Genomic DNA, 19,339 nt, shown 5'->3' on the forward strand with positions numbered 1-19,339 from the left:
CTTTTATTATTTTATATACTTTTAAAAAGATTTTATTTATTTATTTGGCACAGAGAGAGAGAAAGCACAAGGAGGGAGAGAGTCAGGCAAAGGGAGAGGGAGAGGCAGGCTCCCTGTGCGGCAGGGAGCCTGATGCAGGACTACATCACAGGACCACAGGATCATGACTTGAGTCAAAGACAGACACTGAACTGACTGAGCCACCCAGGCACCCCTCGGGTAGGTATTTTAAAATGATAGAAATACCAAAGTCTTCAATTCTTTTTCTTTTGAAATTTCTTAATCACTTTGGTAATCACAGAAGATAAGTCTTTAAAATAGCCAAATTTGAGTGTTTATAAAGTAATTCTAAGGCAGCCCCAGTGGCCCTGCGGTTAAGCACCACCTTCAGTCCAGGGCGTGATCCTGGAGACCCGGGATCGAGTCCCACGTCGGGCTCCCTGCATGGAGCCTGCTTCTCCCTCTGCCTGTGTCTCTGCCTCTCTCTCTCTCTGTGCCTCTCGTGAATAAATAAATAAAAATCTTAAAAAAAATAAGTCTAATTCTCTCCAAAAAACTGTAATCCTATAAGTCATCTGCAGTCTTTAGTAAACTAATCCATATGGGTATTAAATAATGTTCATTATAAACCATCCTGCTCAATTTATGTTTTTGTGAACACTGAATTGTTTTACCTTTTTTAAGCTACTGTTTTATATATTCTTACCTTCCCTTTTTTCATGTATAATGTAGGGTATCATTTACAATTAGAAATGCTCCTGAAGTAATTTATATATATATATATATATATATATATATATATATATATAAATAAATTGCATGATGAAAATAGGATTTCTCTTTGAATATTGGACTGCCATTTCTTGTAAACTAAGTCTGGCCTTGGAGAGTGGAGTAGGATGCCCCACGGTCTATTTTCTGGAGTTTGGATTCTTTGGCCTTGCTCCCATCCCACTTTGAGAACATACAGTTCCTGAACTGTTTTCCTACAAGTATCGTTTACTTTACGCATATGATTCCTAGTTCACCTGACTGTAGTTGCTAACTGCCAGGGCTGCCTCTCTAGCAGTCCATATTTCTTTGTTATCTAAGACATAATGTCCTGTAGTTTCTCTGTTTTGTGTCTTTACATGTCACCCAGCAAATGTTCTGTACTAGATGAAGTTCACTCATGGTTTTAGTTATTATTTGAGGGGTGCACAAAGAATCACTTCCCTCAGGAAACCTGCAACCTTCATGGGAAAAGTTTGCAAAGTATATAATGGATTATTATATGAATTTCTTTTTTTATTATATGAATTTCTTGATGTATGATACTTTGTTGAAATTAAATAGCATTATTTTTAAGTTACTGTTTGAGAATTCTTGTATCCTGAATCATCTTTCTCCTAGAGTGATGCAGAAGCCCTCCCACTGACCACTCCCACACCGAAAGGAACACGCTGTGAACACTGCAAATAAACTATTAGAACTCAATGGCCACCCCATATAAAGGTGCTCAAATATTTTAAAAGATGGTGTTTTATGAGCAGTGGAAAATTTGTCACAGACATTTCAACTGACACTATCTTTATTACTACTCTACATCTACATCTGAAGACTCAGACTCTAGTAGTTGTAATACAATAGATGTAAAAGGTAGAAAAAGCCAATTCTTGTCAATGTGTCACCAAACATATTATCAAAGTTAATCTCATAAGGGCATCAGAGAAATTAAAGTTGCCTCTGGGCTCCATGTTATAAGAACTCCCTGAAATCCCAGACTACCTCAGTAGCTGACTGCATACAGCAGCAGGAAGCCTTCAATTAACTGCATCAGTTCTATTTGTAGTACAAAAGATCTGTGACTTAGGATAGCCTACATAACTTAAAAAGGAAAAAAAAAAACTCAACTCGATCTTAACAGTATCCTGAAGTACAGCCTGAGAGAAAGGGATACATGGGGTCAGTCAAGAGCATGTAGGATAGTAACTAATTCAAAGGCAAAGGGGTCTTAGGTGGAGCTTTAAAAAATCTGTCTAGTCAATAAGAAATTTGGTGAAAATGTCTTTGAATGAAAGGTAAGCCAGAATGTAGAGCAACATTCTCCATTTTAGAGATGTAACAATAAAAGTCAGCAATCTGAGATGATTTAGTAGAGAAAAAGATGAACTTTCAGAAGAATGGTGGGTTAAAGAATTCTTGGGGTTATACATAGAAATTCACATGGATGAAAGAACATTTCCATGTGATTTTCGTCTGGCCGTTTCTAGAACCACAGCAAAGAAAAAGATAGAGGAACTTTAAGAGAGAGGGGCCAGGGGGTGGTAGTGGTTCTGAAATGTTCTTTTACTCTTTGAAAATTTTATTTTACCTTTTACTAATTTTTGAGAAAAAAAATTGGAGAGTGAAACTTGCAGGGCTTTTGCATAAATTTAAAGCTGAATGATGTACATTTTGCCATCGTTCCTCTTCCCATTTCACCTCCTCCTTCTTCAGCTTTATGGATGTATGTCTAATTAAGTAAATCCATGGTGTTGAAAAAGAATTTTGAAGCACTGAGAAAATTGTTGGGAATCTCTGGGTAATGTCACAAAATTAGATTTAAAAGTTACTGAAAGAAATATTGTGGTTCAATAAGGAAGTTGTCAGGTTTGTGATAATACTGAAAAAATATCTGTATTGGTTTTCTCTAAATTAGGCTCACAATACAAAAGTCATTCTGAGAGTTTTAATTAGGATAAAAAGCCTGATATATTTTGCAAAAAAAACAGTAATTAGTTTTGGTATATTATTTTTATGTAAAATGTTCAAATGAAAATAAAAATCTTTAAATAATATTAAAATGAGAAGATATGACTTTCCTATTTAATATATTCATGTGGAATTTAAATGATGAGAAATGTTAATACGATTTTACTTTTTGAGTTCTGAACTTACTGGAATGTTTATCCTGTTTGTCTCTATATAGAAGATAAAAACATTTTTTTTGAAGATAAAAACCAATTTTAATTTAAAAAGCTATTCTATGGGCACTTGAGTGGCTCAGTGGTTGAGTGTCTGCCTTTGGCTCAGGTTGTGATCCTTGGGCCCTGGGATCGAGTCCCAATCAGGCTCCCTGCAGGCAGCCTGCTTATCCCTCTGCCTCTCTCATGAATAAATAAATAAAATCTTTTTTTAAAATAAAAGCTATTCTACTATTTTATGGAAACTGTCCTTCATACAGAATATAGGTTCCATGAGTTGTTTTCTAAAAAAATTTAAGTCAAAATTATTTTTCAGAAAGCTAGTATATTTTTGGAGCTAAAATACTGAATACTAGTGTAGTGTATTAGAAGTATAGTGTAGCATGTTAGCGTAGCGGCTTATATATAAGTGCAAACAAAAAGATTATTAAGGTAAACCAATATATTTATAAGCCTAATGAAGGAAGTGTAATAAATTCTTTTTTTGCATCTTCAGACTGAATGGACTTTCTGGTCCTTTACTCAGAATTCTGAGCTATGTTCAATAAGACTAATGCTTATTCTTTTTTGTCCCTTTACTGACTGTTCAGTAGTCTCTCATAGAGCATTGAAGCTGACTTAAACTCGTAATTATATACGAGGAGCATTCTTTTGGGTTTTGTTCTAGGAGATCACTTCTAAAAGTGGTACAGTGCTTCCAATTTGTAAATAATTTTCAGTAACAATATTAATAACATTGCATTTTATGGTAGTGGTAGATACACAAGAAGATAGGAATCCGTGGGAATGGGGACTTGGTATGGAATGTAGCTTATCCTCTATCAGAGTACAAAGCATTAGGGCAGCCCCCGTGGCTCAGCAGTTTGGTGCCCCTTCAGCCCAGGGCCTGATCCTGGAGACCCCGGATCGAGTCCCATGTCGGGCTCCCTGCATGGAGCCTGCTTCTCCCTCTGCCTGTGTCTCTGTCTCTCTCTGTGTGTGTCTCTCGTGAATAAATAGATAAAATCTTGGAAAAAAAAAAAAGAGTACAAAGCATTAGAAGGTAATCATTCCCCGACTCCATTGCTCATCCCTTCAGCTTCAACAATTTCCTACCCAGTCTAGAGCATATATATTTGGAATGATATACATTGCCAAAGGAAACACAGAAGTAAAAAACCTAAGGTGAAATAGCGATTTCAGTTATCGGAGTTTTTCTAGGGTTTACTTGCATTTCATTTCTACTTTCGTGCTTGCTGTCTTTGTCCTTCTGTGAAACGTTCGTCTGGGTGTAAAGCCTTTTTTCCTTATGCAACTCAATAAAAGAGGGCTTCAAAGAGCTAAACAAATTCACAAATGAGTGGAAATTTCCTATATCCAAGAAGAAAGTGGAGACTAGGAGACCGGGAATCACCGGAAAGGAAAAATGTTTGCATAATGGTGAAATGTCTTTATGGTAACCTTTTGGGGAAAGAAAAATACTTGTTATCTTTCTCCTTTATTTTCCTTCCTCATCCAAAGGTCATAAATTGCCATAGGACATAAAAGCAAATCAGAAGATGGTAGGAAATTAGTCAATAAGAAAGGGGGGGGGGGATGGTCCAGACCAGAATGAGGATGGAGATAGTACTTTTGTCCATTCTACATTGTTTCCATCAAACACTTAGTTTGGAGAAATTGACAATTAACATCTGAATATCCATACAGATTTCTAACATAGATGCCAAAATAGATTGATAGATACTTAGTGCTTTAAGGATGGTGCAATTGTAAAATAATAAATACTATCTCTAAAAACGATATTATTAACATCCTGTGGAAGCTACTTGGAAAATTGAAGGAGACTCACTCATGTGAGATTAGCCAACCCCATGACTGCTTCAGAACATAAACAATGTTTTACATACTAGTGTTGAACAAAAAATGATACCCTTGCTAAAAGCCACTTCTGCTGTGTGGTTCCAACAAATGATTTATACATTTAATGAGATGGCAGGGGATTTTTTCAACTAATGCAAAATATTCTAAAAAAAAAAAAAAAAAAAACCCAAAATAGAAACTCTTATTGAGAAGTCTCTAAAAGGGTTTGAAGTTTTTTATTTTACATTTATTAACTTTTTATTTTATTAAAAGTTCAGAAATAGGTTATTGGTCATGCATTGCAAACTCACCATCTGGGTCCACCCGGATTTCTGAGGGATTTCCCCTAATGGTACAAACCTGTGAAGATGTATTTCATGTTGGTAAAAGTATGGAGTGCTTAATTATGTACACGTGTAATATGTGTAATATATATTATATATATAACACATATGTAATTTATACGTGTGTTTGTGTAAGGTGAAATGCATGTACATAAAATGCATGTTCTTGTAAAGTTTTGGAAATTTAAATACAGATATATAGTTTTAAAAATTCACATCAATCAGTACAGAAAAGCTTACAATGAAAGAAACTTGTTCTCTGCCCCATTTCACCTTACTCCCTGTTCTGCTTCCCTTGTTAGCCAATTTTAACAGTTTCTGACTTTTATGCTTTTAGTAACAACATCTTTAGCTTTAAATAAAATGTTTGATTTATTCACTTTAAACAGTATTGACTTATTACATGGTAATGAGAATAACTGATTTTCCTCTTCCTTTCCCACTTCATAATATAGTTACACCATTGTTGTTACTAGTTTTTCCAATTATTATTATTTTAAGTTTTTGTTAGTGCTCAGTAAACCCACAAATAATAGGGCTTTTTACTGGTCCTCAGTTTACTGTGGTATATGTATGCAGGTTTGAATAATTTGAAATGTAGGAAAGACTACAATACAGTAGACTGGCAATATAAACACCATATAAATGTGCTTTATTAAGGACTGTTGTTACACTCAAATTTCTATTTTAATTGAAAAAATAAGAGGTTAAACCATTTGATATAAACTGGAGAAATTGTTAAATGATAATTTAATTTCTTCAAATTCTTTTCTCTGATGTTTATGTAATTAAGAACCAAATAAGAAATGGACTCTAAAAAATTTAGGAACTTAAAAAGTTAAAAGAAAATTACCTTTTTCTATGATTGAAAAAAAATCAAACAGCTCTAAAGTTAACTCATGATGTATATGTTGCTTTTTTGACAGTCTTCAATAGATAGATTTATGAATTTCTTATAAATAAGGAAATAGGAAGGAAAAACTCCTCTGTTCCTTTCATACTTTTCTTTCTGCTTCATCACCGGCAAAATGTGCCTATGTAAGCAAAACTTAGTGCCTTTAATTTCCCAAAACCACAATACACTGTCAGGGAGTTATACTGACCTCAACTTCATTACACAAGCAAAGGGAATGTGTTTAAAAAGTTGATGCATGATGAAAAATGGACTCTATGTTGTATCAAAATGTTGATGATTCTGAAAAGGCATATTACAAAGTGGATTTTTATTGTCCAAAGTATTTGTTTGCTCTTCTGCTTTGTAGTGGAAGAATTAAAATACTTTCAAATTGAATGATCACATTTCAGCCTCTATATTCAGGAATACCATTGTCTGCAGTGAGATCCAGAGCTCTCTTACCCATGTCTTTCTAACTGGACTAAAATATTTGACTAATTCAGAATAGAGGGATGGGAAGATAAGTGGTCTAAATATTTACTAAAATATATTAGTTCTGAAAATCAATTTGTATTAATTAAATAATGCAGTTTTTGTGGAATGTCATAAACACCCATTTTCTACCTTCTCTCTCTCAGCTCTGTTGTTGACCATAGTGCAAGCTGACCAGGCCTTAAAGACTAACTTGAATTTCAGGTTATTTATGAATTGGCAAGTAAAATTATTAAAATGTTCTATATCAGTTCTATACAGGTTTTTAGAAATAAAAATAAGGCATGTATTTAGTTTAAAAAGTATCAATTCTTATAATCAATATAGTGGTCCCCTGCTGTATCTCTAATTTCTTTTTCCAGTCCACAGTGGCAACCACCTGTAGCAGTTATTGTTCTTTCTTCTAGCTTTTACCTTCATAGTTCTAAATAATGTACTCATACATGAAATTCTTAGTTTATAAATTTTAAACATTATGTATGGTTTCCTTGCTTGGGGAGATGAGGAATTTCCTCATAATATCCATTTAGATGTTCACCCACAAGTGTACCCATGCTATGTGCACACGTACATATGGACATACACATGTGCACATACGTGCACGTTTCTTTTTTTTTTTACATGCACGTTTCTTCTCCACTCCCCAACCCCCCAACCCCAGTGACTGAATCTTAGTGATAAGTAAAATCACCTAGTATTTATATGACTAGTCAAATGTTTGACTGAATCAACCATGCCTCTTGTTCAATTCTGCCCTTTTCTTGGAGTTAATTATAAATTTATTCCCCATTTATCTGATTTTCTGTCTTTAAATATCTCTGCCACGTGTTTATAGAAAAATATTGTTCAGGGAAACCTGGGTGGCTCAGTGGTTGAGTGTCTGCCTTTGGCTCAAGTGATCCTAGGGTCCCAGGATTGAGTCCCACATTGAGCTCCCTATAGGAACCTGCTTCTGCCTCTGCCTATGTCTCTGCCTCTCTCTCTCTCTCTCTCTCTCTCTCTCTCTCTGTGTGTGTGTGTGTGTGTGTCTCTTATGAATAAATAAAAAAAGAAAGAAAAGAAAAATATTGTCCAAACCTGCAGTATTTCAACTCTGTCTTTTCTTTAAGTTTTCAACGCTTTTCTACTGTGAACTGGTTACTTTCTACACATGGCACTCATCCTGCATCTTTTCCTTTTCTCTTTTCTTGGATGACCCCCTCTTTCTCAGATCCTTATGGTTTTTCTTTTGTTTTGGTTTTCTGAAGAACATTTTATGATCGCTTATTTTTTTTGAGTTTTTACAAAGTGACTGAAAAATGTCATTTTTCTCTCCATGTTGTTATTAGATTTGCGTGGTGGGGCAGAGAGCATCAGTTGAAAATCACTGTGAATTCTAGTCTCAGTCTGATTCTCTTCCCTTTCTATGTGGCTTCCTCATCTCCTTTGGAAGCTCTTTAGACTTCTCTTTATCTCTGTTCTAAAATTTCACATTTTTATGCCTTAGTTGTCTTTTATTCATTTTGCCGGGTATTTCTGTGGAGACTTTCAATTTGGAGGCTCATTTTTTCCAGTGCTTCAAAAAGTTCTTCACTTTTTAAGAACATTTCTTTATCAGAGCATACTGTTCTTATTTTCAGGTACTAGACAACTTTATTATATAGAGAATATTAATCATAGTTAATCATAGTTAATCAAATCTCTGTTTTTCTACTCATAGTTTATGCTTTTTTTTTTTTGTCCCCACCCCTTTAACATTTGTTTTGATCTCCCAAATGTTAGGAGCTTTCATATTTAAGAGGGAGCATTTGCTCAGTGAAAGCTCATTATTTGTGTGGCAACTGTGGACTGGACAGCTTCCTCTATGGGAGCCTTGAGTAGTTAGCAGCTCTTTGATTGGATTTATCTCTTTTTGTGTGCTCGTGATTTTGGGGAGTCCTTGCATATTGTCTTTCAGTTTCTTCTCATGAGTTGTGCAGTGTCTCCAGAGAGGACTCTTCAGGCTTCTACTTGATGGGAATACACTTGGCTGGCAGAGCTCACTCAGCAAGTACATTGGCAAGTAGGCTATGCAGAGGTGCACCCAGTGTGCCACTTTCAGCTCTGAATGCATGTCAGATTTTTTTTAAAGATTTTTAAATTTATTTATTCATGAGAGACACAGGAGAGAGAGAGAGAGAGAGAGAGAGAGAGAGAGAGAGAGAAAGGCAGAGGCACAGGCAGAGGGAGAAGCAGGTTCTATGCAGGGAGCCCGACGTGGGACTCGATCCCGGGTCTCCACGACCACACCCTGGGCTGAAGGCGGCACTAAACCACTGAGCCACCCGGGCTGCCCCCATTTCAAGTTTTCTGGTAGCACCAGGGCCCCCCTCTCAGTTCAGTTCATCCAGGGAATAACTCTCTAGTCTTGTAGTGCTAACAGCTGCAGTATGTGCAAAAGTTGCAAATAGACCTGGAGGGGAGGAGAAATCTTGTGGCTACTGGGGAGAGGAAGGACATGGCAGTTTAAATGCTTTGGTTAAACCAGCCCCTCTGTTTGGAACCTACACCTGATCACGCACCTTCCTTAGTGCTTTAGTGTCTGTGCTCATAAGTTGTGAATCTCTTGGAGATTCTCTGGCATGAGCAGATGGGCACCATTCAACAGGGCTGTTTATCACTGTTCATTTCGCTCGTCTGCTATCAAATTTCATTGAACTCTTTTGTTCACTTTTGTCATCTCTTTTATTAACTTTTTTTATCATAGGCTTACAGAATTTTAAACATTTTCCTGCCAATTATGATATTTCAAAGGGATGAGAGATAAATGTCTTTGGTCAGCCCATCATTTTTATTCAGAAGTCATATAGTTTGTAAGTCATCCCAAATTAATATTATGAGTATTACCATTGATGTTATTATTACTGTTTGTAACATGAGGTATTTTAAGATCATAATATTGGAAACTTCCCAAGAAATCTCCTACGATAGACTCCTGAAGAACCTCAGTATGGTCAGAGACCTGATCCACATCATAATTTTAGTGAAGATGTCATAATATTAAATTTTGTGATGGACATTTGTGATCTCTTTCAGTTATGTATTCCTTTTTTTTCAGTTATGTATTCCTATCTACGTATGTTCATTTCTTTGGTGATAGTTCCTCCATCCAGAACTCAGCTCTTCAGCGTCTCATTTTATTGGTAACAGATGCTAGAACACGGTATCAGAAACATCTTCGAAACAACCTAAGTTTGCATTTTGGTCTACAAATGTTTTTCTGGGGTAGTCTGTTGGAGCCCTAGCAAAAAAGCATTTACTTGTCTTTCATAACCAATTATAATAGCTTTTGAGATGTACATTTTAAATACACAGAGCTCAGAAAGCAAAAAGAAAAAAGTAAGAAGGAAGACTATCAGCAGGCAAGAAACAATCTATGAAATAATCAACCACGAGGCAGACAGAAGTAGAAATGGTAAACAAAGGGACTCAAACTCCTATTACCAGCTTTGTAGCCGAAGGTTTAGATACACCACCCATATCTCCAGAGGCTCTATCTTTTTTATGGTTGGCTTTTGCCAGCATAAGTCTCTCTTTGCCTGAGAGTTTTCTTTGGTAGCTCAAGCCTACACCAGATGCCTGTTACAGGTGCATGGCAGGTCCAAAGTGCCAGAGAATTAATGCCACCAGGAAGTATCCTGCAACCAACGACTGACAGGAGTTGATGTGTAAATATCTCAGCTTCCTTACCCGTTGGTTAAGTCTAAAGAATGTGTTGTGCCCTGGCGACCAGAGTTCCCTAGAGGGATGAAGCTCCAGTTGTCCATAGTCGTAATTTGCTTTATTCTTGGCCGCCTTCCTTTACTGTCTCATTTCCCTACTGTGCTGCTGGTGTTTCATAGAACCATCTCTCAAATAAACCACTTGCACTGGAATCTTTGTTTAAGAGAATACAAACTAAGAAAGGACCATTTCGATTTGGGGAGCAGTGATCTGTTCTTCATTAAGATAGTCTTATATGTACAAAAGGTAATATGCTTAATTTTCAAGATGACCCACAATCACGGAAGAAACACTCAGTTATATTAGTATATTCTGTTAAAGAACATGAGAATTATGTATATATTTATGAAAGTTTTCCCATTTAAAATAGCTCCTATATTACAGTTCTGGTGTTTGACCTTTACCTACACAGAGATTTAAACCATCTTGAATGATTCATTTGATTAGAATTCTGATATCCAAGATGTTATTGTGCTAATTAAAACATATGCTTGAATCCCAAGAAAATGGGAGATAATTAACTTAATTAACTTAGTACTGAATAAAAAGCCTACCTAAGCTTTCATTAATTCATGAGAATTTACTAGTAAAGGTATTAGTGAAGTTAATCACATAGTTACTACTCTCTGTAGAAACTTTCAAACTAAAAAAAAAAAAAGTTACATATTATGAAATAAATGCTGGCATGAAATACTGTGTGTCTGTGTACACACTTCCTCCGCTCCTCCTGGCAATTCGTTTACTAGACTGTCATTATTGCTAACGTGTTTCTACACAATCTCCTAACCCTTCCGGGATTATCTGGGTACGAAACATACTTTCACTCTCCTACAGAAATGCAATTAATGGGAATCACCGTAAAGCTAACATTTGGAGTGTAACCTGAATAAAGTTTGCCTCCATTCTTTCCCTGCCTGCTGTCTCATCTTCTGAGACAAGTGGAAGTAATTGAGAGGTAGAGATTTTGGACTGGTGTAGAAGAGCCAACGCTCTCTGCCAGCAGAATGGAAGAAATGTATTTGTTGTTATTCTGAGAGGAGTGGAACTGAATAAAAAGAGATGGAACAGGGGAGAGAAGGTATGGAAAAGTAATGAGAGGGTGAAACCAAAGAACTTAAAAATTAGACGTGTCACATATTCGTATTTTACAGTGTTTATGCCATACTCTTCTCCCCTACTCGACAATAAAATAAAATACCCACATAAAAGGCCACAAATGAGTGGGTTTATTTTTATAGGGATCAAAAGGATATATTTTTTTTTTACTTATGTTAACAATAGGATCAATGCCAGGGCATGGATAAAAGTGAAAAATGCAGAGCAGAAAACAGTAATTTAGTGGAGACAGGAAGTTAGAGCCAGAAGTAGCCATAATACTGTGAGGCCCTGGGAATTCCCTTAAATATGAGGAAAACCGTTGGGCTTTGCACATAGAGGGAAAACAAGTCTAATCCAATCTGACCTAAAAATTATGTGGTGGTGGGGATAATGAAGGACCAGGGAGATACAGATAATATCTGAGTTTTTAACCATTAAGTGCCCACAGCCATTACAACTCTTGAAAATGCCAGATCCTGAGATTGAACATTTCAGTTTTAAGTGCAGGCTAAAGAGGTGGACCAGCATTTTTCTTGAAACCTCGGGTGATGAGCAACACCTCCAGGCCTCCATAGCTCCCAGGTGCTGTTGTGTCTCAGTGCCTGGAAATGGAATGATCTCTGCTCTATGCTGGGCCCTGCAAGTTATCATCGAGTTGTTTTGCTGTAGACCACTCATCCCTTGATCATTTGGGAGAAGGAGCTACGGTATTTTTTTTCCCTTGACAATTCTCTGCCATTATTTTCAGTATACTTCTCTGGCATTCACTCTCTGAATTTCTTTTCTGGTCATGTATTCACTTTCATTCCCCCATGGGATCTCACTTTCCATTTAGGCCTCTTCTTCCCAGACTTGGTGATGTTTATCTATGTTGTCTGGTATCCCCACTAATGACAGGTCCTGTCTATCAGTTTGCTAATTATCACACAGCCCAGCCACAGCCACGAAATAAACACGCCAGTTCAAATATGTTGGTATGTTAAAGTGGAAAAGTGAAATATGTGAGTTGCATACTTAGCAACAGTGACAGGAATTTATTGCTTCACTTACACTGATATTTGTTTGGGGGTAGATGAAAGCAGTCTGGTAAGAAAAGAGCATGCGTTTGGGAATCAGAGATTCATGGACTTGATTTTATTTCTACTTATTAATTAAGCAGTATTTTAATTCCACTGAGCCTCAATTCTCTTATAAAATCAGGTTTCTCATGTATATGCTGAGGAGTAAATGCAAAGCACCTTTCACATATGCCTTTCACATGATAGGATCGTTGATAAATTATGCTTGCAGTAGTGTAGTCATACCAGCAGTTCTAAATTAGTGACTCAATGAATGACTCAATGAATGGAGTACAGAAAGGGGGGAACAGTAATGTTGCAGTGGAGAAACGTGGCAGAATGCTTAACCAGGTGATAAAAGTGAACATTGTTGGTGATATGTATGGAGATCTACAGTACTTATGTGGGTGTGATAAAGACATTTTGCCTTTTTGTGCTCTTCCCCAAAATTCATATCCTCAGTCTAATAAAACAAAAAACATCAGACAAACTCAAATTGAGGAACATTCTGCAGAATACTTGAACAGTAATCTTTAAAAAGTGTGAAGGTTGTAAGACCCCAGGAAAGACTGGAAACCACCACATGTCAAAGAAGATCATGAGCTACAGCCACTAAATGCAGTGTGGCACTCTGGATTGGGTCTTGGAACAGTGAAAAAGATGCTAGTGGGAAAGTGATGAAATCCAAATAAAATCAGTAGTTTACTTCATAGTATTGTATCAATATTAATTTCTTAGTTTTGGCACATGTCCCAAGGTTATGTACAATGTTAACATGAGGCCAAGTGGAGTGAAGCCTATATGAGAACTTAATGTATTGTCTTGACAACTTTTCTGCAAATTTGAAACAATTCCAGAAGAACAAATGAAATTTTTTTTTTAACGTTCAAAGTAAAAGTTACAGTGACAGAACAGATCAGTGGTTGCCAGTGGTTGGAGTAAGTGGAGCATAAGGGAGTTTTGGGAGTGATGGACTTGTTTCATATCCGATTGTGATTGTAGTCATATTAATCTATACATATGTTAAAATCCAGAGACCAGCACACCAAATAGTCTACTTTACTACATGCCAATTTAAAAAATAAAACAAAAGGAGTGAAAGAAAGAAAGAAAGAAAGAAAGAAAGAAAGAAAGAAGAAAGAAAGAAAAGAAAATAGAAAAGAAAGGAAAGAGGAAAGAAGAAAGGAAAGGAAAGGAAAGGAAAGGAAAGGAAAGGAAAGGAAAGGAAAGGAAAGGAAAAGAAAGAATAATACAAGGTACAAGAAAAAATTATAAAGTTAGAGCTTTATTTCTTACACATAATACTGTTGTCATCAGATCAACAGAATGTTATTATTTCTGTCATTTGATTTAACAAATATTCATTGACTCCTAATAATGTCAGGCTTGGAGGCACACAGAACTTGACATGTTCTGATATTAAAACAAGTCCTCATTTCAAGCCAGACCAAAAAAAATAAAAAATTCTTGTGAAGAATCAGGGTATAAATATATGAGGATTCAAACAACATGAAATATTTACATAATATTTCAAGATTATGTCACTATTGTATTAAAAAAGTGAGTTATTAAGTTCAGAGTAGACATTAGCATCCTTGGATGAATAGAGAATTTTCATGAAGGACATATGTAGAACTAGAAGAGAGATTCTTTGTGATTTAAGACTTATTTGGGGACACCTGAGTGACTCAGTGGTTGACCATCTGCCTTCGGCTCAGGGTGTGATTCTGGGGTCCCAGGATCAAGTCCTGCATTGGGCTCCCTGCAGGAAGCCTTCTTCTCCCTCTGCCTATATGTCTCTGACTCTCTCTGTGTGTCTCATGAATAAATAAATAAAATCTTAATTTAAAAAAAGACTGTTTAGGAAAGGAGCTTAGCCAACACAATATTTTTTTTTTGTTTCAGAATTGTTATGGACTACATAACATAATTTTTGTGCCCCCATTCATATGTTGAAGGCCTAACCTCCAAGATGATTTTAAGAGTAATAAGACTTAGATGAGATCATAAGGGTAGATTCTCATAAAAGGATTAAGTGCCCTCATTAGAAGAGGCCAGAGAGCCCTCCCTCTCTCTACTTCCATCCCACCTCCCTCCCCCACTCCACCACATGAGGATGAAATAGGAAAGCTACCATCTGCAAACCAGCAAGAGGGCACCAGACACTAGAACCTTGATCTTGGACTTCTCAACCTCCAGAACTGTAAGGAATAAATGTTTGTTAAGTCAACAGTCTGTGGTATTTTGTTACAGATGACCAGTCAGACTGAGACAAAAATTATATTAACATACTCAATATTAGTGAGCATTTAGTATATGGAAAATACTTGTAAGGACTTCAAGGTGTTAACCAACATGATTCTTGTAAGAACCCTAGGACATAGATACTATTATATCTCCCATTTTAGAGATAAAGAAACTGAATCATAAAGCAGTTAAATAATGTGCCTAAGATCATACAGCTGGTTTTAAGTGGTGGAGTCATGATTTGAATCCAGGCATCTGACTCCAGAGCACACAGTCCATCCACCCCAGTAAAATGCATGGCATCCATAGTCATGGTTGTCTCATTTTTCTAGCTGGAAATAAGCATAAAATGTTTCAGATATCCAAGGAACACTGATTTTTATGGAAAATTGCTTTAAAATATAACTGGTTATAGCACTCTTTTTTTTTTTAAATTCTGGAAGCAACTGGCCTTTCCTGTGCCCTCCAGTTGGCACTGTGCCTCTTGCTAATGTGCATGGACTGATACCTTTTACTTTGCTGCCTGCCAGCAGAACGTGACCTTGGCAACTTGGCATGCCAGCCAAGATTTCAAAATAGCAAAAGTAGTGCTCAAGTTTCTGAAAAAACTCTTCGAACCATCAAGTATGCCCTGCCATGTCGATCGACATAATTATCCTTTTATAAGGTGGCTCATTAACTAATGTTTCAAAGTGTGTCTTAATTGTCTGTTTGTTTATGATGTTCTTGTAATTCTAATATACTCTTCCCTTAATTTTGTGTTTCCTATTGTTGGAATTGCCTAATTTGTCTAAAATATTCCATTTTGTGTTACTCAGCAATGACCCCATTTGCTTGCAAGCATTTTGGTGACAAACATCATAATTATATGGGATTTTGTTTTGCATTATTGTTTTTGGAACAAGAACAGGAATCCTAATTTGTCTGTACAATTACTGAAAAACAGGGTGCTCTGTAAATGAATTATATGTGGCTAAATATTCAGCTTTATAGTCAATTTAATTCTGAAAGCTTAATAATAAATTTGATACAAGCTGCCAGTGAGCAGAGATGCAGATAACAGCGTATGTTCACATGAAAATGTCATCCTTTTACGGTGTGCCTCTATGCTGTTTGTGCCAAATCTTTATTTCTGACCTAGGCCACTTTTCTGAATTCCAAACTCTGTATTAAATATAGCCATGCAGAGGGAGGTTTCCCAGCCTCAGCACTATTGACATTTTGGGCTGGCCAATTCTTTGCGGTGGGGGGCTGCCCTCTGCCTTGTAGGATGCTTGGCAGCATCCTGGCCTCTATCCACTAGATATGAGGAGCATCTCTCCCCAGTTGTGATGATCAGAAACTTCTCCAGAAAATTGTCAGAAGTCTCCTGTGGAGTAATATAATCTCCAGTTGAGAACCACTAACTTACATATTCTATAGGCTTAGGAAAGTCAACATGTTCAAAATTAAATGCATTTTTCCCTCAAATATTCTCCTCCTGAAAAGTTAAGAACACATCTTACTTAACTCTGTCCTTTAATAGCTGTGTAACTCGATCAAGCTCCTAACTTTTCTATACCTCAGTGTCTTCATCTGTAAATAAATACACTAATAAAACTACCTTCATAGGACTGATGTGAGGATTACGTGAACAAATACATGTAAAACATTGAGAACACTGTCTGGCTCATAGTATGCTTAAGTTAATGAATGTTTGGTATAACATCTGAAAACTGGTAAGTGCTAGCAATATTTTTACAATACAGGAAACTACTAAGATTTGTCTTTCCAGAGGATATATGCAGAGAACTTAAGAAGAGAGATATACGAGTGGTAGTAAACACACAGAACAATGACCAACATCATTAATAATCAAGAAAATATGAAATAGCATTGTGGTGTGCTATTTAAATGTATTAGAGAAGATTAAAAAAATACTCAAGATTGATAACTATGTGGCAAAAAAAAAGCACTAATAAACTGTTGGGAGAGCATGGAGCTACATTCTTTCTGAAGGATCTTTTGGCAGAACATACCGTAGCTTTAAAATATTGATAGCCTTTAACAGTAAATCTGTTCTAAAAATTTATCCTAAGGGAGTAATATGCTCAAAAATTAATAAAGTAGCATGTTGATTACTCTGTTATTTATGATGGCAAAAATCAGAAACAACTTATAAATTGAATATAGAAGGATGACAAAATAACTCAGTGTACTTATATAATATGTAGGTATCACATTTTCAAATAATATTCATAAAATTGAGATAATTCTCTGTGATAATTCTTGATTCAAAATGCCCCCATAATTTTAAAGGTAATATAAAAATGTTTAGGTGTGGGATGCCTGGCTGGCTCAGTGGTTGAGCGTCTGACTTTGTTTTTTTTATTTTTTAAATAAATTTATTTTTTATTGGTGTTCAGTTTGCCAGCAAGTGCCCCCCTCAGTGCCCACCACCCAGTCACCCCCACCCCCTGCCCTCCTCCCCTTCCATCACCCCTAGTTCGTTTCCCAGAGTTAGGAGTCTTCCATGTTCTGACTTTGGCTCAAGGTGTGATCCCGGGGTCCTGGGATTGAGTCCCACATTGGCTCCCTGCTGGGAGCCTGCTTCTCCCTCTACCTATGTCTCTGTCTCTCTCTGTGTCTCTCATGAATAAATAAATAAAATCTTAAAAAAAAACTTTAGGGGAGTAGGAGCATGCACACATAAACACTCTTCTTTTAAAGTTATTTTTCAGCAAATGCTGCCTACTTATTTAAGCATTTATTCTCCCTAGGTTTCCTTCACAGTTTCCCAACCTCCACACTTTATGAGATTCTGATACACCATAATTGGAAGGGCATGCATCTGCATTCGAGAACTACATGAAAGATTTTCTATTGGACATATGAATGGTGAATTTGCACTATGTGGAGATACAAAATGGCTGAGGACTGCTGCCCCATGGCCCCAGCCCCATGGCACCTGCTCAGTTTCCTGAACAAACCTTGCTGCATCACCCTCTGAGCATTGACCCACCAACCCATTTTCTCAACTTGGATTGCTCTTCTTCCCCTTTAGCTTTTCTTACCTTCTAAAGATGAAGCTAAAGCACCACTTGCTCTAGGAAGCTTTTCCTAACCACCAACTCATTCAGACTCGAATGTTTTGTGCCTCTGTATTCCTATAGCATAGCATGCAGGTCTGTTCATCCATGCCTTTATCTATCCTGCTATTCGTGTATTCAACAAATATACATTGAGCCACTACTAAATACTGGCTACTACTTTAAGTAGTGACTATAATCTAGGTGAGGAAAAAATAGCAAAATTTCTTGCTTTCAGGGGATCTATACTACAATGGAGAAGATGAAATTTAAACGAGTAAACCATGAAAAATAAATTTATCTTAAGAGATTATTTTGAGCAGGACTTGGAAGAAGCGAGTCCCTAAGTGTAGGGAAGGCAAAATTTTACTTCTTCCCATCTTCAGTTTTCATTGGGATTCAAAAAGACAAGTTAGCAGGAGAAAAAGTTATTAATGCATACAGTGTACAACATGAGGGAGAAACCTTTAATGAAGAGAAACTCAAACTGGTGACTTAGAACCCCAACTTATTATGTTCAGCAATAACTAAGGAAGATGATTCAATAAAGCACAATAAAGTTTTAGAAAAATGATAGGACTAAGGGTAGTAGTTTTAAGCTCCCATGAGTGGCAAACTGTGGGAAAGTAAATAAATGGGAGAAAACTAATGGAGAAAGGTTTGTTTGCAGATTTCCTCTTGTGCTGTCTCTGGGATAGGAATCTGTTGCCAGTAAAAGGACAATTTATATTCTGCCTTTATGCAAAAAAGGGGAGAGTTGAGAGAGTTTTTCCTTCATTTGTTTCTCCTTAATTGCCTTCAGCTCAAAATAATTTTTATATCATGGAGACATATTTGGGGATAACATATTCTGCTTTCATTCACAAGCAACAGAAATATCTGAAGGAAAAGCATTCTGGGCATAGGAATAACACATGTAAAAGCTCTGGGCTTGCTCAGTACATTCTAGGAACCAAAAAATGGGTTTATGAGACTGGATCAGTGAGAAATGAGACCAGATGGGCATCCAGACATCAGATCTAGAGCATCCTGAGGGCCATAGTAAGATCTTTGGATTTCACTCCAATTGTGGTTTCAAACATGGTGGTAACATGATCATATTTATGCTTTGAAACTATCCTTACTGCTCTATGGATAATGGATCATTAGAAGTACTGGTGGAAGCAGGATAATCCGTTAGAGGCAGTCACAAGGGTGAGTTAAGGGCTGTTGATGGCTTGGATCCAGGTGACAGCAGTAGAGGTGGATGGAAATGATCATATTAGAAAGATATTTTGAAGCTAATGTTGACAAGATTCATTAGATTTGGTCTAGGGTGAAGAAGAACAGAAGCCTTAAGAGTGATGCTTGAGCTGTTGGGTCTGAATAGTTGGGTGCATGTTTGTGGTATTTACTTATGGTGAATGCTAGGTGAAGAGTGTGTTTAGGAATGGAAACTTGGTATTGGGTTTTGGCCATGTTAGGTGTTAAATACCAACTGGACATCAACTTGGGCATGTTGAGGGAATAGTTGGACAGGAGTGTTTAGGAGATGGATGGACAGAGGTAGGAATTTGGGCATTAGCAACAGCGTAGAGTACTAAAAATGATGGTACTGACATGTCCACTGACA

At 36.7% G+C, this 19,339-nt stretch overlaps 1 protein-coding gene across 1 annotated transcript in view; it reads left to right on the forward strand.

Moving 5' to 3' along the window:
• Positions 1–19,339, forward strand: part of HDAC9 (histone deacetylase 9) — a 910,451-nt gene that overhangs the window by 422,949 nt on the left and 468,163 nt on the right.

The sequence above is a fragment of the Nyctereutes procyonoides genome, unplaced genomic scaffold, assembly GCF_905146905.1.
Source record: "Nyctereutes procyonoides isolate TBG_1078 unplaced genomic scaffold, NYPRO_anot_genome, whole genome shotgun sequence".
In the NCBI taxonomy this organism is placed as follows: Eukaryota; Metazoa; Chordata; class Mammalia; order Carnivora; family Canidae; genus Nyctereutes; species Nyctereutes procyonoides.